The sequence below is a fragment of the Lissotriton vulgaris genome, chromosome 6 (genome assembly GCF_964263255.1).
Source record: "Lissotriton vulgaris chromosome 6, aLisVul1.2, whole genome shotgun sequence".
NCBI classification, from domain to species: Eukaryota; Metazoa; Chordata; class Amphibia; order Caudata; family Salamandridae; genus Lissotriton; species Lissotriton vulgaris.
In genome coordinates this window covers 1,334,815,707-1,334,837,872 of record NC_141694.1, presented here as the reverse complement: position 1 = coordinate 1,334,837,872, position 22,166 = coordinate 1,334,815,707, and the positions used below count along the sequence as shown (strand labels likewise).

Genomic DNA, 22,166 nt, shown 5'->3' with positions numbered 1-22,166 from the left:
TTTCAAAGGGCAACAAGCACGGTGGACCAAGTATTCCGCTTTCAATTGCTTCAATGGAAGACTGTGGTGCTGGGAGGAGGCAGCCTTTATGCGACATTTGTCGATTTGAGGGCTGCCTTCGACCTAGTCCCACGGGCCAAATTGTGGCAAGTTTTACAGAGTCTGGGGGTTCCTGAGGAACTATTGACCTTGGTAATGCGTTTGCACAAGCTTACTTTTGCTAAAATACAGTGGGGTGGCCATGATATGGTCACAGATGAATTTCCCGTAGAAAGAGGGGTTCGACAAGGGTGTTCAATGGCGCCAACCTTGTTCACTTTGTATATAAATAGTGTTGTCCCCCGCATGGTAACAGCTTCAGTAGATGCTCCCTCTCTCTCAGGATTAAAAATCCCTATACTAATGTTTGCGGATGATACACTTATTCTGTCCAAAACCCCTAGTGGTTTGCAGCGTGCCTTGTCCATTTTCGAGAATTTCTGTGGAGAACATGGTTTGGAGGTGAACGCCACTAAAACTAAACTCATGACTTTTAAGCCACACCGCAGCTTTAAGTCTAAAATTCTCATGAGTGGGCGTCCTCTTGAGGTGGTAAACTCATTTACATACCTGGGTGTTCTTATTGCAGATAATAACAGGTGGAGTCAGCACATAAATATTGCCACCCTGCGACATAAGCAATTATCGGGTGCCATTAATTCGGAACATAGGAAGTCTTTGACCAAACCCGTTAAGCCAGCGTTGGTGGTTTACGAAGCAAAGGCTATTGGGTCCGCACTTTATGGTGCTGAGATGTGGGGCTTTGAAAACTTGAACTCCCTACAAGGGTCGGAGAACACATTTTTAAGGCTACTCACTGGCACCCCGAAAAGTACTCCACTCCTGCCTCTAAGATATGAGCTTGGTAGGAATCAAATCAAGGACCTAGCTAGACTACGCCCAATCTTATATTGGCGAAGACTCTGGACTACTCCCGAGCTTGCGCACTATGCCGAAGGTTTTATTGATGTCATAAAGGCGGACTGCTTTCATAAAATTAGCTGGCTCATTTCACTTAAGGCAATATTGTTTGAGCTTGGGTTAAGTCCTTTATGGCTTGATCCAGCAGGTGCATCATTTCCTTCTAAGTCTGATTTAAAAAATATATATTGGGAGCATGTTGCCAGCAGGAGCTTGAGTAACTCTAGTATCGGGTCCATGTCTGCGGGTTTCCTTGACGTAAACCTGTACCCGGCTCTGGAGTCGTACTGGGATATTATCTCAAAGCCGGGTGACAGGAAGCTCCTATTTCAATTGAGAGCTGGAGCCCTACCCATAAGATCATTGACAGCCAAATGGGGCTCAGGGGGGTGTGACACCTGCCCTGCCTGTGGAATGGGGAAGGAAACTCTTGGTCATTTCTTGTTCTCCTGTAAAGTGTATCCTGTCCCACGGCGCGCTTGGTTAGCACCTATGTGTAGGAACCTTGGGACCTCTTATAGTTCTGTTGCCCTGCGAATTATATGTTCAAGCCCACTTACATGGATATTAATAGCTACAGCAAAATATATTGGTTGGGCATGGGCGATCAGGCAGAGACTGCTAGTTAATTAACTATACTCTGTCTGCTAAATCTGCCTTTATGAACCTGTTTCTATTGATTTTGAGTCCAATGATGAATTGACAATCATGCAGAGACTGCTAGTCAATTGACTATTCTCTGTAATGAAATTATTATTCCTATGAATTTGATACTATTGCAGAGACTGACTATTCTCTGCCTGTAAAATCCGCTCTAAGAATTTGTTTCTAGTGTTTTTTATTCAGACTAATAATGAATTTGGTAATTATACAGAGACTGCTAGTTAAATTGACTATTCTCTGTAAGCATTTCTTGTTCCCATGAAATTGACACTATCGCTTTTTAAACTATCAATGGTTTTTTATAATAATGTATTAATCAAATCTCTTTTTAATCATTTAATAAATACTGTGAGAATCTTTTTTGAATATATTTTATCGATCTAATAGTGCTCTGTAAATGTACTTGATTGTAAATGTAATACCATTTTACTATTGTTAATATTTTGTGTATGTCTTGCTTTTATGAGTAATCACTCGAATAAAGCACTATTTGAATTGAATCGACAGTGGCAAAGGGAGAGGATTTAGATTGCTGGGATTGCCGAGCCCACCAACACAGGCCTCAATGGAGGCATATGTGGAACGGCTATTGTGGGAACTATTTTGCTAGAATGTTTTTCTGCCACTTTTGCAGTGGAGCGGGCTCACAGATCCCTGGCCCCCAAATTGGCTGCTGGTACACCTCCGCATCTTATTATTGCGTAATTACTTAACTATCAAGACAGGGACGTCGCCCTGCATAAAGCCCGAGATGCGGTAAACTTGCAGTATCAGGGGATGACGCTCTCACTCTTCCCAGACTTCATGCCAATGGTACAGGAGGCCTGGCGCAAATTTCAAGACATCAGGTGAACTCTGAGAAATAAGAATATCCGCTACGCCATGTTATACCCCGCACACCTTCGTATTCGTATTCAGTTTAACGATAAAATTACTATTTTTGACACACCGGCGGTGGCAGCAGACTATTGGAAACGCCACAAATCAGGCACAGCTGCCTCCCCTCGAAAGTAATACTTCATGGTATGAGAAAACGTGGTTGTCAATGAGACGCTTCCTGGGCGTGCAGAGGAACACCAGTCTGGGTTTGGAATCAGGAACACTTAAAGGATGATGTGATATTATGTTCTCCTTTCCCTCATTGTTAGTAATGCAATCATTCTCATGTCTCTCGATGAGCGCAGCTATATGCACATTAAGTTCTATTCCTATCATATTTCATGGTTTGCTGGTGGCGTTGCTGCTCCCCTAGGAGATCTCCTATTGTTCCCAATTTGTATGAGTTGTTTTTATTCTCTCTTCCTTGTTAAAGTTAAAATGTGCTGGGATTCACCGGATATAAGTTGGGTGAATATCCGATGTTGGAGGGGCATGGGGGGGCTGAGCCCCAGTTGAGTACGTTTAGTTTTATTTTTTTGTGTGAAGAATCACAACGGCTGGCTATCCAAATACGATCATAGCGACAAACCGGACGGCATACTACTGCACCTACTGTAGTGGGGGCGGGCGGGCCGGGGGACTTGAGCTGCGATGTGTCACATGGAATGTTAAAGGCCTGTTGAACCCTTGTAAGGGACAGCAGGTGCTTGCCTACCTTGCAAGACATAAGATACATGTTGCATTACTACAGGAGACCCATTATGCCTAGAAGGTACAAGAGATTATCAGCTGCCTGGGGTGGTAGTCGATTTTTCACTAGATACAGCACCTATTCTCGTCGAGTTTGCATCTTGATTCGTAAGTCACTCCCCTTCATGACTCAGACTGTGATTAAGGACCCTGAGGGCCACTACTTACTGGTGGAGGGGATTATGGGTGTGCAGCACATAATTTTTATTAATGTTTATGCTTCTAATGTGGTCGCACTGGGTTTTCTTGCTAACATCTCAACACATCACTGGCATACCAATTGAATCTATCATATTTGTGTGAGATTTTAACCTCATATTACAGCCTGGGTCAGACACCACGGGCACTAGGCACAACACCAACAGCCTGATTCATGTACGGGCCGTTTTGCGTGTCCCTAATAGCGAATCATAGCGATTCGCTATTGAGGACACGCAAAACGGCATTCATGTAGGAATTGCTACTTAAATAGCGATTCCTACATGTTCTTTATTTGCGAGTAGCAATTTGCTACTCGCAAATACTCCCCATTCATTCCTATGGGCCAAGAGGCCCATTGGAATGAATGGGGATTTGCGAGTAGCAATTTGCTACTCGCAACTGAGATAGCGATTTTAAGGGTGACAGGGGTGTCCAAAGGACGCCCTGTAGCACCCCTAAAATGCACTTTTGGACAGGTGTTGCGCACACACATGTCCAAAGGACATGTGTGTGTGCTACATGCAACTTTGAAAAATGCTTTTAAAAGCATTTTTCTGAGTTTTTGCTATTTACCGACAGGTCTGACCTGTCGGTAAATAGCGGCCCCAAAAGTCCAATATCGCTATTTTGTTGTGTGTCATGAATAGCATTTAAGGAATCTCTATTAGAGATTCCTTAAATGCCATTCCACGCAAATATGCGAATTCTTAAATAGCGATTTTTGCATTTGGTATCATGAATACCAAATGCAAAAATTGCGCTCGCAAAGGGCCAGATTCTGAGAATCTGGCCCTTTGCGAGTGCAATTTAGCTACATGAATCAGGCTGCAAGTCTTACTCCACGAGGGAACTTAAGGCACTGCTACACACACACACACCTCCTGGCGGATGCCTGAAGACACCAGCACCAATCTGCTCTGGGATATTCATTTTACTCTGCACTGCATGTCAGTTGGTCCCATACAGACCGATGGTACGTTACCCCTGACATCCTGCTCAACGTGCAGGAAGTGGATCACCAACCGCCCCCCTAATCAAATCACTCACCAATGCTTCTGGCACTGGTTCTACCCACTGTTGGGCGTCCCTCTGGGTCTTGGCGCTTCCAGCTAATGCTTTACTAGATACCGTTTTCAAGAGTGAAGTGCAAGACGCCATCGTAGAGTACTTTTAGATAAACACTGGCTCTGTGCCTCGCTCCGCTACCCTATGGGAGGCCTTCAAAGTGTATTTTAGGGTCATTTGCATGGCTAAGCAGGCTGGGGTGCTTTGCACAATTCGCCAGAATCTTGATGCCACTGAGCAGGAGCTGCGAGATCTGGATGCTCAGACATTAATGGTGTGGCCCCTTCTCCGTTCCATCAACGTGTTAAGCTATTGGGAGAATTTCAAGAGTTTGTACATCAGAAGACTACTTATTTGGGGAAAGATAGACGCACCCTTGTGTACGGGGAGGGAAAAAGGCTGGGACGCACTCTGGCTCGTTTGCCTACTCCTAGACACCAAGCCACCTATATTATCCAGCTCAGGCCACAGACGGCACCTGCACCAAGGATGGTGTTGATATTCAGTCGATCTTTTTGTCCTATTACACTCGCCGCTAAACTACGTGTTCCCCACCGACAGGTGAAGCCCTTTCAGATTATTTAAATGAAATATTGATGGTGTGGATGGAGAAGGGACAGCAACAGTTCCTCGCCTCGCCCATTGGTGCGGACGAGATAGAGGCCATAGACAGCCTGGCTGGCTTGCGGGCTCCCGGCACAGACGGCCTCACCGGCATGTTCTACAAAATGTATAAAGTGCAACTTTTCCTGCTTCTATTGGAGGTTTATGCAGAGGCATTAGAATCAGATGAACTGCCCCGCCACCATGCACAACGCAATTGTAACATTGCTACTTACTCCGGGAAAGCCACTTGACAGTTGTGCCTCATACAGGCTGTTGTCACTTTTAAATCAGGATTTACAAAATATTAGCTAAGGTATTGGCTACACGTATATCAATTATAATTGGTCAGATCATTCCCCTTTCCAGTCGGGCTTTATGCTGAATCGGTCGACCTTAGTAAACTTACGTACACTGTTCGCAGTCATCACTCAGATCAACCCTGCACTTCCTGCTGCGGAGATATTATTAGATGCGGAAAAAGCCTTTGATTCTCTGGAGTGGGAGTTTTTGCAAGCAACGCTCAGTAAACTTGTATTCCCCCAACATTTCCGCTCCTTAGTCCGCCTTCTACATACCAACCCAGTTGCGCAGCTCCGCATAAACGGGCTGATGTCCAATAAATTTGCATTGCCACTGTCAGGATTGGTCATAGCAGTGCCTGCTTTGCAAGTACTTGGACTACATCTCCCATGAGACTAGAGGGTGAGGAAGTACTTCAGGCGAGATCGCGCATCTGCCGATGAACGTAATTCTGGCTTGTTGGTTCAATTTGGCTCTTGCTGAGGGAGAGAGCGGACCACCGATACGGAGCCCTTCCCTATTTTCTTTGTGTTTCCCATCTCGGATAGTTGGAGTCAAATGCCGGTGTTTTTCCATTCATGCGGTAAGAACTCAGATCTTGAATTAGGGGCGGAGAGCGGTGGTGGTCTGATTTACCATGCATTGCCGTGTTCCTCCATTATTTACTTGCTGCATTTCCTGATCAGAAGCGGAGGGCAGTGGTGACTTTTACCAAGCGTTGCCGTGTTCTCCTAAATTGTTTATGGTCTGTATTTCAAATTTAAGAAGCGGAGCACGGTGGTGGTCACAACCGCGCGTTAACGTGTTTCTTTTAACTTGCTGACTCGCGGATAAGAGGCGGAGCGCCGTGGTGGCTACCATGCGTTGCCGTATTTTTTTCTTGTATTTTCAGACTTACGGAACAAGAGTGGAGCGCAGTGGGAGAAGGGGTTGGAGCCCAAGTCTGGCATGTGACACGTGTCACTCAGTCATGTGGCATATGCCACATCTGATGTGACATATGCCATAGATTTTCTACTTGGTCTTTCATTATTATCATTTGAGCATTTCCAAAGGACTATGTTTCACTCTGCTTTCACTCTGCTAAAATAAATAAATTGTTTAAAAAAATAAAAATAATATTAAAAAATAATTTCCCGAGGTGGGGCTTGAACCCTGGTCAAAACTCACTCAAAGCCCCTGCACATACACAGTGAGCCACGTACTCTGCTGAAAGTTACCCAGCCAAAGGTATCTATGTCATAGAGTAAGGTTGTTAGTCCTTCCTCTATTTCTATTGTCTTTGGACTTTAGATACCAGAAATCTTCTCTCGATTTACATTCTTTAAATACAAATAGCCCTTCCTTTCATACAGTCTGCCACTAGCCCCATGCATTTCCAATTCTTACACAATCATCCCCAAATTCTCATTCCACTAAATAAGTGATTTCTTTCATAGCAAACCTGTCCCCCCTATCCACGTGCCACCCAGCATGCCATAATCAATGCCTGACATGCACTATGAGTAAGGAGGCCATAGTTCTCCTAGATACTGCTAGGTGGTCATTTACAAAGGCACAGCTTTCATTTGTGGAATGTAGAAATAAAATTTAAAAAAAAGAAAAAAAAAAGAAAGCTTTTCCCCACCTGGGGTTTGAACCCTGGTCAAAACTCAATCAAAGCCCCTGCACATACACAGTGAGCCACATAGTCTGCTGAAAGTTTCCCAGCCAAAGGTATCTATGTCATAGAGTAAGGTTATTAGTCCTTCCTCTATTTCTATTGTCTTTGGACTTTAGATACCAGAAATCTTCTCTCGATTTACATTCTTTAAATACAAATAGCCCTTCCTTTCATACAGTCTGCCACTAGCCCCATGCATTTCCAATTCTTACACAATCATCCCCAAATTCTCATTCCACTAAATAAGTGATTTCTTTCATAGCAAACCTGTCCCCCCTATCCACGTGCCACCCAGCATGCCATTATCAATGCTTGACATGCACTATGAGTAAGGAGGCCATAGTTCTCCTAGATACTGCTAGGGGGTCATTTACAAAGGCACAGCTTTCATTTGTAGAATTTAGAAATAAAATTAAAAAAAAAAAAAAAAAAAAAAGAAAGCTTTTCCTCACCTGGGGTTTGAACCCTGGTCAAAACTCACTCAAAGCCCCTGCACATACACAGTGAGCCACGTAGTCTGCTGAAAGTTTCCCAGCCAAAGGTATCTATGTCATAGAGTAAGGTTGTTAGTCCTTCCTCTATTTCTATTGTCTTTGGACTTTAGATACCAGAAATCTTCTCTCGATTTACATTCTTTAAATACAAATAGCCCTTCCTTTCATACAGTCTGCCACTAGCCCCATGCATTTCCAATTCTTACACAATCATCCCCAAATTCTCATTCCACTAAATAAGTGATTTCTTTCATAGCAAACCTGTCCCCCCTATCCACGTGCCACCCAGCATGCCATTATCAATGCCTGACATGCACTATGAGTAAGGAGGCCATAGTTCTCCTAGATACTGCTAGGGGGTCATTTACAAAGGCACAGCTTTCATTTGTGGAATTTAGAAATAAAATTAAAAAAAAAAAAAAAAAGAAAGCTTTTCCCCACCTGGGGTTTGAACCCTGGTCAAAACTCACTCAAAGCCCCTGCACATACACAGTGAGCCACGTAGTCTGCTGAAAGTTTCCCCGCCAAAGGTATCTATGTCATAGAGTAAGGCTGTTAGTCCTTCCTCTATTTCTATTGTCTTTGGACTTTAGATACCAGAAATCTTCTCTCGATTTACATTCTTTAAATACAAATAGCCCTTCCTTTCATACAGTCTGCCACTAGCCCCATGCATTTCCAATTCTTACACAATCATCCCCAAATTCTCATTCCACTAAATAAGTGATTTCTTTCATAGCAAACCTGTCCCCCCTATCCACGTGCCACCCAGCATGCCATTATCAATGCCTGACATGCACTATGAGTAAGGAGGCCATAGTTCTCCTAGATACTGCTAGGGGGTCATTTACAAAGGCACAGCTTTCATTTGTGGAATTTAGAAATAAAATTAAAAAAAAAAAAAAGATTTTCCCCACCTGGGGTTTGAACCCTGGTCAAAATTCACTCAAAGCCCCTGCACATACACAGTGAGCCACCTACTCTGCTGAAAGTTCCCCAGCCAAAGGTTTCTATGTCATAGAATAAGGTTGTCAGTCCTTCCTCAATTTCTATTGTCTTTGGACTGTAGATACCAGAAATCTTCTCTCGATTTACATTCTTTAAATACAAATAGCCCTTCCTTTCATACAGTCTGCCACTAGCCCCATGCATTTATTATTGTTACACAATCACGGCACAGGGAACCCCAGGTGCCACCCAGATTAGGACCCCCCTGGCATAGGTAGAATAGGATCAATGAAGCATCTGGCCCGCCATTTTTAGGACAGCTTCTGGGCACCCTCTTCGTTCAAGTGGGTCTCCTGGAGGCACGCAATGGAGACGCCATGGCGTCGGAGGAATGAAAGGACCCTGTATCTTTTAGTGCAAGTGCCCAATCCACGCACGTTCCAAGTTAAGAATTTAAACCCCATGACAGGAGATCACGCCCAACCTGGACATATATTACAAACGGCGTGTTCCGCCACCCACGGGCCCAACCAGCATCCAGGCCGGGGGACCTAGCCCATCTGATCAGCCATTCAAATAACAGAAACACAGTACTCTCGATGCCAGCAACAATTTCCCCTCCCAACCCCACCAACCCCCCAAGCCCCCCCAACCCCACAACCCCCCATAACATCTACCCCCACCCCCACCCACGAGCAAGATGACAGCAACAACAAAACACGCTATCCTGCCCTCCCCCTGCTGGTGCCATGATGTACACAGCCACCCTATTCGTCCCATCCAATACACACACGCACACACACCCAACCAAACACCACCCACCCCCCTTTTAGCTCCCGATGGGACCCAGACGTACAGAAATGAACCTGGGCTTGGCCGCCGGCATCAGTCCCAAAGCAGGGCCCTCCCCAGCCAAAATAAAGACAGACACCGCCACATAAGGTCGTTCCAAGCTGTTATTCCTCTAGAAGGCCTGCACTTTCCCGTACACACTGCCGGGATATGCAATGTACTTTAGACAGGTTTTTACAGTGCAGTTACACTCCAAACTCTTCTCGTCTTGTCTTCTTGGCTTCATGGAACAGAAGCACACAGGCTCACACAATCCCCTAAGCCAATCACAACTCTGCTGTCACCAGCAATACAGCAGTTTCGAGATTAGTCTGAGCGCCCTGTTTGGCTGCTCAGGCAGTGCATGGAAGCCTAGGACAGTTCTTCACCTGGCTGGCAGGCTAAACTGACATGTGCAGTAATGTTGTACATATTTTCTCCTCCCACTGGCTCATATAGCCCAGCCCCGCACCACCCTAACCTTGCTCTGAGTTCACACTGAAAAATATCTGATAATAACATTGAGTTTTTTCTTTTTTTTTTTTTGCGCTGCTCAAACAGCAGTGTGGTCACTCTGTTTCACTCTGCTGGAGGAGCCGCTGCAGTCTCGACCTGCAAGTGACCTATTGTCACTAGTGGATTTTGCAATTGACTTCAATGCTATTTTGTCAATTTCTTTTTCAGCACTGATTTTTTGTTCCTTTAAAAATCCATAACTCTTATTATAAACATGCAATTCTGTTATTTTTGGTCGCTACATTAAGATAACATTAAGCTTACTGTATATAGATTGATGCTGGATTTCTTGGAAAGTGTGTTAATTACATGTTCCTCTAGTTAAGCCTTATTTCTTCTAGCCACTCACTTCATAGGACCGAGAAAAATAAGTATTACTGTGAATTCAAGGACCATCTTTTGGATATAAATATAACATTATTTGGTAAGGCTCCCCAGCCATAATATTTTCTATTGCACTTTTCTACAGGTATTCACACATTTTCTTTTTAAACCTTAAGTTTAGTGGATGGGAAACACAGTGCTGCAGTCCAACAGTGACATTTAACTTGAAGGCCTTGTGTACAATTTGTGCACAACATTAGGGGCTTAGAAGTAAGGTTAAATATGTCAAAATAAAATCAATCAATTTCATCGTATTGAAAATAGGAGCACAGGCTCATCTTAACTGTGAGGCATGTTTAACGTATAGAGTAGTACACCCAACAGTAACCGATATGGTAAGACTTTGGGTATATGTAATGCAAAAGATGTAAAACTCCTGAAGATAAATCGCAGGTTATTTTTTTACACTGCACTGTTTATTTCCATAAAGTCCACTACATTTGTTGTTCTTCTTAATTTTGTCAGACATTAGCTTTATTTGCCAGCTTTTTTGAACAAATATACACAGCAATTCAGTGCATTCTAAATTAATAGTATTTTCAATTAGTAATAATATGAAATTGTAGTTGATGTAGAATCCTAATGATAACATTGCACAATCTGGTATTAATTTTAATTTCTATGTTCATCAAATCAAAAATGATGTTCAATACAATTCTTATTGTTTATGGTTACAAGTTCTTTGTTTCAATTGTTTATAAATATTCTATGTTGAAATGAAGCATAATCACAATAGGCATCACAGACAATATCTTCATAGTATTTTTATATCATTACTAAAAAGAACAACTTTTTAAGCTTTTATTTATAATTGAACCTCAGTAAACAGTTATACATATTGTATTTTAGTCAATAAATATTAAAAAAAAAGTTTTTATTAAAGTTACATGTAATAATTTACTCAATTTGTCAAAAAATTACAATTACATTTTTCACTTTAATAAACAAGGCAATCATTCAAAAAATTTATTTCAGTGCGCCCATTTTCAATTTTTCAAATGTCTCAACATCATCTACTTCATCCGCATTGGAGTCTAGGAAGTCCCCTCTCATCAGTACAAGTTCTGCTTCATATCTATTTAAATCTTCATGTTTTTGTAGAATTTTGATTGTCATCTGCAAAGAGAAAAAATTGACTTTTAAAGCAACATACTTTTAGCTTAATAAGCTTACATGGAAAGTAATCATACCATATAAACATTCCATACAATAATTACTTTTCTATTTTATTTTATTTTTCAGAACTATACATTTTTAAGATGTATTAAGAAGCAGGTGTTAAGTGTGTACACTTATTTTCTGTTTTCAAAACTTTCATGCAAAATAAATGTTGCAAATTAGCTTTTTCTAATAAGATAAGCTTCTTAATTTTTATTCTTTTCTTGCAAACATTTTTATTTCATGTTATACGAAAAGACACATTTAAATGTACAACTACTTCAGATTTTAAATATTGCTTATCTTTTGTTGTCTTTCATCAGTTCTATATTTAGTATTACCCTTCCTACCTAAAGTTTTTAACCTGTTACAAGTTGTCTGATTACACCCAATTTAAACATACAAGGACATCCGTTTGCCTTTTGTGTTTCTGAATGGAAAATGCCTGGTTATTTTAATTTTCAATGTTTTACCATCGTTGGCTAAATAATCGAACCCTACATACTTTCAGGTTAATGTGCATACACTGTTAAATAGCACATTTTAATTTATATTATTTTATGCAATGATATATGTTTTAGATGAAATGCTATTTAGGTGACATGTAATGAATTATTGGCAGTTATCATAATAATCACAAATTCTAAGGTATGTCTTGTAAAGAGAAGGGGTAAATAATTTGTGCACATTTATGTTTTTGGAAACTTTCCCAATACCCTTATAAGTGTATAACCACATTTTCATGCACCACATGCCCAAATATTCATATTGGCCACCTGATCACAGAAGATGGCTAAACACCAACTCATATTTTCATCCCTTTCAATAACAATGCATTATATTTCTTTTTTAATATGAACATCTTATAACGGTTAAACACATCAAATTAAATAATGTTCTGGCATAAAAGTAAACTACATTTTTAATTCAGAAACATTTTTCAAGTATAACCCCTATTTGCCCGCTTGTGATTCTCATAATGCGAACTAATCTCATTAAAACTTTCTGCTTGGCCTGACCAGGTTTAGTTTTTCACATGCCAGATTTTTATTCAATAATGCTCAAGATGACTACTTTATTCAAGAAAGTCCACTGTTTTGTCAGGTACACAACTTTTCAATGTATGTCCATCATAATGATAACATCCTTCACAACATGTCAGTCATAGACATTATTATTCCAAGATTAGTCATAAATATGATATAAATGCCCACAAATATAGCATGATTACTAACAATATGGCATTTAAAGCTTCCATTATCCAATAATTACTTTGGGGAAGCCTTTATTTAAGCTGTATTAAACTTTATTATGCCATTGTAAACATAATACCAACAAAATTGTCAGTAATCACAAAAGGTCATGCAAGTCCGTTTTTACTGCACTGTGAGAAGTTTTCACACTTTTCAAATTCAAAGGAGTGACTTGGCATTTACCGGATAGCTAATGCAAATTAGCATCCCTGGGTTTTAGGTTGGGAACAGGTAAGTAAACCTTATAAAAATTGTTTTAAATAAATATTTGCAAAATATTACATATAAATGTAAACTCTTTGCATCAATTTAGTACTAATTACCTGTCAATAGTCACAAAAAAAGTATATAATCTTTACTTTGACATTTTTCAGAAAGATGCTTGTGCCTTTTTAGTAGAGAAAAACTATTTGTACAAAATATATACAATAAAGAATGCCTTGGACTATAGACACAACTACTTTTTTGAACATGCCAGTTTTCGGAAACTTAAATATTTGTAGGTTATTGTGCTCAACCTGCAGGTGCAATGGTCTTACATACCTCGTTGGTTCTGAAAAGCTAATGATCTCCTTCCCTTACGCGCAAACTTAATTTGAGGAACATCCAGTAACAGGGCATCAGCCGATATTAAAGATTGGTTTGGATTTTATCTTAGTTAATGCTGGACAGTGTAAACTGTGGACAATGTCTGGGTGACCGTGTTGTGTCAATTTACAGCAAGTGGAATCTTAACTGCCCTTTTCTGAACATGTTGCAAACAGGGCCAAACATTTAAGAAAGAAGCCAAATGTAGTGCATTGCATTAGTTTACCTGAGAAAGAATGGTAGCACTATGTTTCATACCCAGGTTTGCAAGCCAAAAAGAAAAAACAGGACACTAAATTTAAATTTACTTGCTTTTAGAAAGTCAACTAAAATTTTATGAAGAAAGACAGTGCTATATCAGATTAAGTGCCGGTGTAGAAGCCCATTTCAAGGTAGAAGCGCATCAATTACTATTTTCAGTTATTGACAAAGGTTCTAAGTCAGAAGATGTGTTTTATCCCTCTTAAATTTCAAGGCATTTTTTCACAGCCCCATGCTCAATGACAGCATACATGCATAAAAAGCAATCTCAGATGTAGATTTACCTCTCAGATGTCTTGTCACCTCTCCTATGGGCTGCTTAATGTCCGGTCCCTTTATAAGCACCACACGGACATCGCCTTCCTCATCGAGTCCGCGGGGCTCGATGTTCAGGTTCTAACGGAAACCTGGACGCGGGAGGACTGTGAGGTTGAACTGGGTTTTTGGCCTAGCTCCAGGGTTTAAGATCAACCATACCCCTCGTGTGAAGAACCGGGGTGGTGGGATTGGATTCATTTATTGAGACATGCTAGCTCTCTCCCAGCTTAAGATTAGAGAGGTGTCGGGCTTTGAATTGATGGGGTATTCTCTTAAAAATCACGAGAAGACTTTTTGCTCGGGCGTTTTGTGCTACCGTCCGCCTGGCAATATACCTTCCCTCCCTGACTTCATTGACCTGATTTACGACCTCTCTAACACCCCCTCTAAGCTAGTGGTTTTAGGGGATTTTAACCTGTGGTCAGGTGGCCCGCTGGACAGTGCGCTTTCCACTCTGTCCCAAGCCTGCAATGACATCCAGCTGCAACAGCTGGTCCGGTCAGCCACACATCGGAAGGGCCACGTTCTGGACCTAGTTTTCGCAGACACCCAACTTGTGTCGGTGGATGACATCTTGTGTCAATACTGGATGGATCACTCGATGGTTGCTTTCTCCCTCTATTTGGGGGATCACTCCTCGGTGGAAGCTGGATCTAGACAGGCTAAGTTGGGCAGACCTTGGTCTCGACTCCTAAAAGCCTCGCCTCTGCCCAGACTACTACCGGGCAACTTCAGTTTGAGTGACTCAGTGGAAGAGAGCTATACCACCTTGTGTCAGTCCATCTCGAACTCTTTGGACAAGGTAGCGCCACTCCGTAGGTCAAGGGGCAGGCTGAATCGGTCGAGCCCCTGGTATACAAACGCCCTGCGGCAGTTAAACCTTAGCTGCAAATGCGCCGAAAGGGCGTGGAGGAAGCAGTATTCTGACTCGGCGAAGGCTATCTTTAGGCAGTCCCTGCAGGAATATAAGACACAGATTAAGGTGGCTAAGGCGTCCTATCTGGAAGCCACCTTGAATCAGGCTTCCAACAAGTTGCAAGCACTGTTTAAAATTGTTAGGGACCTGACTCATCCTTCATGCACGGTCAATAATGTTCCTGCGTCGCAGGTCTTGTGCGACTCCCTGGCCTGCGCCTTCGAGGAGAAGATCGTTAAGATCTTGGAATGTTTACTGAGCCCAGTACCTTCCTCCCCCGGTTCGGGAGCTCCGGACGGCTCGCCCAGTCGACCCCAGCTGTGTGGTCCTGCTCTCGGTTTGGGAGCTCCGGACTTGCCTCCCAGTCGACCCCAGCCGGGTGGCCCTGCCCTCAGTTTGTGAGCTCTGGACGTACCGCCCCGTCGACCCCGGCTGAGTGGCCCTGCCCTCCGTTTGGGAGTTCCGGATGTGTCGTCCAGTCGACCCCAGCTGAGTGGTCATGCCCTCAGTTTGGTATCTCCGGCGGACTCATCCAGTCGATCCCAGCTGAGGGGTCTTGCTCTCAGCTTGGGAGCTCCGGACGTTGTGTCCAGTCGACCCCAGCTGAGCTGCTTTCCCATCCCCTACTTTGAGGAGTTCTGTAGTCTGGCACAGACGGTGTCATCTGGCTCCCCGCTTGATCCACTCACCCCTAAATTTTGGAAGGTGTTTCAGGACGAACTTTTCCAGCCCTTGTACTCCATCTGTCTATAGTCGTTTGATATTGCAACGTTCCCGGAGTGCTGGAAACTGGCAGTGGTATCACCTCTCCTTAAGAAATCCACCTTGGACCCCGCTTGCTTGTCTAATTACCGACCCATTTCCTTTCTTCCCTTCCCCATTAAGATCATGGAGAAGTTAGTGACCCGCTCCTTGTCTGGCTTCCTGGAAGAAAACATCTGGTTTGATGAGGCACAGTTTGGCTTTCGCCCAGCACATGGGACGGAATCCGCGCTGGTGACCGTGCTTGACAACTTGCGGTCGCGGGTCGGCAGTGGTCGGGCAGCCTTTTTGGTGCTGCTCGACATGTTGGCCGCGTTCGAAACGGTCAGCCATCCTACCCTTATCAGGAGGCTGGAGGAGTGTGGTGTCACGGCAAGTGCAAGGGACAACCGGCATCAGGTGGTGGCGTTACCACCTTTCAGCTCGGAGGTGCGGAGAGTGGGGCATGGGGTGCCACAGGGCTCTGCCATCAGCCCTATACTCTTTAACCTTTACCTCCGCCCTCTGGTCCAACTAATTAAATCATTTGGTATCTCGGCATTTAATTATGTGATTGATACCCAGTTGGTCTTTTTGCTGGAAGGGAAGAACGCGGTCCCACTGGAGACTTTCCATCGATACATGTCAGCCACAGCTGACTGGCTCAGTTCTAACTCGTTGCAGTTTAACAGTACCAAGACTGAGGTACTGTACTGCTCCTTGGACCGGGTTCCTCGTGTTCTCCTGGCGAACTTCTGGCCGCCGTTGTTCCCCGAGACTGTGTCAGCCGCCGAGTCGGCTCGCAACTTGGTGGTTATATTTGGCCCTATTTGAAGCTGGACATGCACGTGAACACGTCCACGTGCATGATGCTGCTTCGCATGTTGCGTAAAGTTCTGCCCCTTCTTCCCGAGCAGGCTAGGCCTCTCGCCACAATGCTAAAATTGAAGGGTGTGCCCGCCACTGCGGCGGGCACAATTGAAGGGTGTGCCCGCCACTGCGGCGGGCACATCCTAATTCCCCCAACTGGATCCCCGTCTTTATGGCGGGCGGTCTCGTTCTCCATTATATCATCTTCAGTCGTTCATATCTTCTCATTGTATTAATCTTACTTTCTTATGTAGATTTTATGACATTTCTGTCAGTAAATACAAATATAAACAATTTGCACAATGCTTATGAAGGTGCAATTCAATCCACATGTTAATGCGTTATTTAATTCACACGTCTGCATTTCATGAGGTGCTATAAAATCTAGCGTTTCCCATCTTAAAATCAACTTCTTCACCTCAGATTTGTCATTTGTGTGGGCTAACAATGTAACTACTTTTTATTTGCATTTTATATGCATTTACTTATATTTCTTATACTTAACCACAAATAAGTTTTAAACACACTTTTAAATTATTTATTTCGTTTATTAAATTCACAATTTAGAAAAGCAGTGATCATTTCATTACCGAAAACTCTCACCTCTGGTAATAACACATCAATCATGAGTGATGTGTTTCGGCTAATTATTGAAAAATTTAGAACTTTCTTTATTTGTTCCGTTAGACTTCTTGCCTGCAATACAAAATAGTTATAGTATTGGTATTAGCGACGTTGTTTCATATAATAATTCAATTACAAAGTGTGGTTGATAAAGATAATACTTTACTCACATCATTTTCATTGAATATTGTCATCCTCCTATTTAATTCTTGTTTTAATTTCGGCATAAATGTAGGGTTTGAAAAAAGGAACATTCTATTTGATTTCTTTTTACCCTTTATAATATTGTTTGCATGTTCCTATTAACGATAAAAAACAAATCAACAATTAGACAAATCAATGTTTCTCAAATTTGACCGTATTATCATTTAGCAAGTAGCAGAGAATGTCCTAAAGTTTTGTTGTCAGCTGTCTTTAACTAACCAACTATACATTATAAATACAGTCAGCTCTACTTCATTGTACTTATTGAAAAGACTTGAAAAAAATCAACTTTCTTTAATATGAGCACAAGCTCAAAAAATAAAGAACTAAGTTACTCTTGACTTTCACACACATGGAGTATGTTAGGAGTAAGACAACTTATACATGTAACTCAAGAGTAAACCAGGTATTTGGCAGAAACATTCTACATATAATCATATCAAAGGTTTTGTGTATCAGTCCTGATGAAAATGTATGCTTACTTTAACAGAGGGAGCTCCTCTACTAGGGAGGAGTAGTCTTGCCTTACTGCTTTCACACAGTTCTAGAAGCAGAAACATAAAATGGTAATAGCTTTGTTTTATTATCAATTTATTTATTTTTGCCTGCGGATGGGTGGGCGGAGTGGGCTCTGCAAAAGGAAGGGGAGGAGCGGTGTGCCTGAGCAATACTTAATGTGCAAAGACTGTTTTTTCAGCCCCCTGGGGCTACCCAAACTAGTCATGCACACTCTGTCCTGCTCCATGCATGCTGCAAGGCAGCATGTAGAACATGGCCTCTCTATAAGCCGCTGGCTTGGCGGCATCTGCAACAATCAAAATGCTGCTTGGAGTACTATGATTGCTTTATTGAAGGGACTCTGACTGCCTGATTTTGGTTCATGTTACTGCCAGGGTCAGGAGCAGAGAATATGCTGGACCCGGACGGTGTAAATGTAAGTTTAATTTTACCCCACTCACTCCTCAGCCAAGGAGGTCGCAACTATATACCAATTGTCTCCTTTATATTTTCTGTTAAGTAGGAGTCACTTTTATGTTTAATATACACATATTAAATTTGTTGTAACTCAATCTAAGTTAGTAACTGCTTATATAAGCTGTGTTGAAGGAATATCAATGAAATTTCACCAGGCACCCAGATACTAATTACAATTTAAAAATGTTGCTATTTGTAGACATCCTGCATGGTATGTTACTATATTAATGATTACACAACGTAATAGAATCATTCAGTAATATATCAAATTTCTCATACATTTACACTGTATGACAGTTGATGCACCCTCCGCAGTTGGACAGAGACCTCCCCAGAGGAAAGAATAGGTTAGGTTACAGTTGACAATTATGTTTGTAAATAGCATTTTTTTTAAATCTGTTTATTAGCATAGTTTTGAGAGCAGTAATAGCATACAACTTCATTCATGTAATCTCAGTGTAAATTCCGTTGGTATATGTATGCGGTTGCTCCAAGCATATATAGAAACATAGTGAATTCGATTTTTCATTTGGTCGATGTACTGGAACAAACTAACAAACCCCGTTCACAACCGGTCCCACCCTCCACCCCTACGAAAACCCACCCGACACTCTCTTAGTAGGCACATAAATGAAATATCGACATGTGGGTCACACTCAATGTACTGATACAAAGTGCAAGGCTAACACACTAAATAGCATTTTATAGATTGTTATTAGTACTATATTAATATTACGAAATATTGATTCTAAATAGACGTGTAATTTGTGACCATGGGCTTGCATCAAACCTTTTTAACTCTGGGTCTTGTAGTACATTTTGTTTATTACTTCATGAGTCAAAAACATGCTCTTTTATGATATTCACCAAAGTACTTCACATTATTTCCTTATTTAGTTACTAATTTTTTCTTCAATTATCTCAGGCCTCGATTTATTTTAAGACTCAATTACATTGCTATATACTTAACCCCTATCCACATGTTCCGCTAATAATTATCGCCAGGTTCTCATTTGGAAGCCTGACCATGAGTTTGAGTACATTAAATTGAGAGAACACTGTCAACTAATTTAAAAATGCATATGACCAAACTATGTCATTAAGTAAACTGGTTTTTTAAAAAAAAGTTGCTCTATCACTAGAAGGTACATAATTACTTAGTAAAGTAAGTAATAAAAACATTTTTTCAGAGAAGATAGAAATGAATAAAGATAAGTTTTTTTCAACATTTTTACAAATTTTCAAACAACATGCCACCTTCCTTTATGTCATGGCTCTTGAACATAATACATATAATTGCTGAAGGTATTTCCCTTCAGTACATTGGTGTTAATGAATACATGTTTTAAACGCACAAAATGTAAAAATCATAGAAATACTCATTATTTTATACGAGTCTTTATCTCATCTTCAGTAAGTAAATTCACAATGCTTCTGTCTTCCAAGGTTTTTTTAAGCCTACAAATTAATAAATTCATATTATTCGATTGTCTGACAATTTAACCTTTTATTTTGAAAAACATAACCATTGAATATAATTAATGTCTATGTATGAGTCTTTTTACAGTAATACTTATTCAGTATTATTTTTAAAACAATAATGCCTATCCCATAAAATCTTTTTTTAATATTTTCAATTATCATCATATTTTAAAAATTCAACATCATTACAATCAATGCCATCAACAGATTCAGAATTTTTGGAATTCTTCTTGTGCATTTCTTAACCACAAATTCAATAATTATGTGACAACATTTAAATATAAAATTTTCTTGTTGTGAATTACATAGTGCTCTTTTTTTTATAAAAGGAAAATAAATCATCTCATAAAGACTTGTTTATTGTGAAGTATTGACTAACATTTCTAAAAGCTAAGAAGATTTCTAAGAATACACAATACCAATTATGTCACTTATAGATTCATGTGAGTAATTCTCGAATGCTGCTGAATGACAAATAATTTATGTGCATACATTTAAGTTTGTTTAAATGTAGCAATTGTCCTACCTAACAGTTTTTAGCCTCAACGTCTTGCATGTTTTACTTTTCGCAGAACATCCTACCTCTAAACCTCAACTATTAATCATAATGTTTCTTCTTTAACCTCAACTGGTGACTTCGATTGTACTTCAAATGTGGGAATTTCAAGTATCACTACTTACTTTTCCGAAGTTTCCATTGCTCATATTTTCCTTCAATGTATTGTTCAATTATATAGGAAGATATATCTACACCTAATCATTTATTATGGATTTCACCATGCAAACATGGTAATAGGAACAGTAAAGATATCACTTGAATCATTCATTAAATATAAATGTGTAGGTATGCAGTACAAACTACCTTTTCAATAATCCAAGTTTACTGTGACTCATAGTTTTGCACCTTCAATTTCAATAAGCAGGTTAAATAATTACATATATTCAATATTAAACTGTATATTTACCTGTCCAATGCGATTGGAAATTTTTTGTGGCATCCGCAATAAAATGGAGTGTCAACAAACTGTTCTGTAATTGGCACATCTGCACAGTCTGAATGTAACCACTGTTTGCACTTTTCGCACTCTATCCATTCTAGTTTTTGTTCTTTGGGATATAGTGACCTGTTGATGCAAATATATTTTGAGAACACATTTACTACAGTGACTATAACATTTTTAAAATACAATGTCCATCTTTTACATCACTTTTCCAGGCATTGAGGGGCATATTCACAAGCAATAGCGATAATTATCGCTATTGCTTGGTTAGAGACAAAAAATGTATCGCCGGGCGGCGGCGATTTTTAGCGCAGATAAACCTTGGTATTACCAAGGTTTATCGCAAATGCGATAAAAAATGGCCCCAATGCATGAATATGGCTGAAAAGTCAGCGATATTCATGCATTACCAAGCTAATTCTCTTAGCCATGTTATCAAACTCCCATTGGATAACATGGATAAGAACTGCTCCTGGAAAGGTGTTCGCTTTTGGAGATATTCCTTGCTTTGCACTAATATCTCAAAAAGTTGGTAATAGGAGATAGCGATGTTTCCAGTCACTAACATCTTGGCACGCCCACTTTGCATGTCATTAGTGATAAATATCACTGACATGCAAAGCGGGTTTGAAGATGGCCGCTATCTCCTATTAGCTGTCGCTAACTGGTGTTAGCGACAGCTTGCTAATAGGGAGATAATTTTATCTCCGCTTTCTTGGCTTTTAAAGCCAAAAAAGCAGAGATAAACCTCCTTGTGAATATGGCCCCTGGTACTTGTTAACATTATCTCCAAATCTCAAAACTCAGAACAACATAAACAAAATGGAAATAAAAATTCGAAGCGTGCTTTATTTTTTTTTCCAGCTTAGGACGGAAGCTACATATTTATAACATAATTCAAGATCACTATAGATTCTGTTGCATACATTCCCCTGTAAAAAACTATTATTATTTTAGTTGCACGTTTTTATTTGTGTACACATACAAGTACTAGTCACTGTCACAAACTAACATTTATATAATATATAGCTATATTATTAACAGACGTTACTTAACTTACTTTTTTTTTAAATCAGTACTCTCTTGGTATAGGCAGACCATCTCTTTTGCTGCAATGCATTCTGTGCCATTGATTCCTCGAACTAGGCTCTTTCCTGTCTCCCTGTTTTGGACAACACTTTGCTCTGCTCCTGCAGTCTCTTCTTTTTGCAATAACTGTTCGGTTTTCAGACCACTCTCTTTGGAAAGTGGGGCTACCTTCTCCTTCTTAATGCCCTATAAAAGATCAATATACTTTTAAATGTTTATGTTCAGTGCGGTTAGTGTATAGCTGTGATTTACACTATGAGTAACGCTGCTTTCCCCAATGGTATTTGTTCACATAGTTTGCACTTATGAAAGCATGCACTTAACTTTCTCTTATTTTGCTGTCATTGAAATGGTTTTCTGCCAAAGACAAACTATTCTCTTTAATGGTAAAAAAATGTAGTGAGTACAATAGCATATGGTGCCACA

The 22,166-nt window shown here is 40.7% G+C and overlaps 1 long non-coding RNA gene across 1 annotated transcript; it reads right to left on the bottom strand.

The window, feature by feature from the left end:
* Window positions 1-11,239: 11,239 nt before the first annotated feature.
* LOC147708858 (uncharacterized) lies at window positions 11,240-21,762 on the bottom strand. Its single transcript, XR_015296523.1, has 4 exons — window positions 21,712-21,762; window positions 20,616-20,774; window positions 16,969-17,061; window positions 11,240-11,376 (listed from the first exon to the last, which is right to left on the bottom strand). It is a non-coding gene; the product is annotated as an uncharacterized LOC147708858 (long non-coding RNA).
* Between the last annotated feature and the right edge of the window lie 404 nt (window positions 21,763-22,166).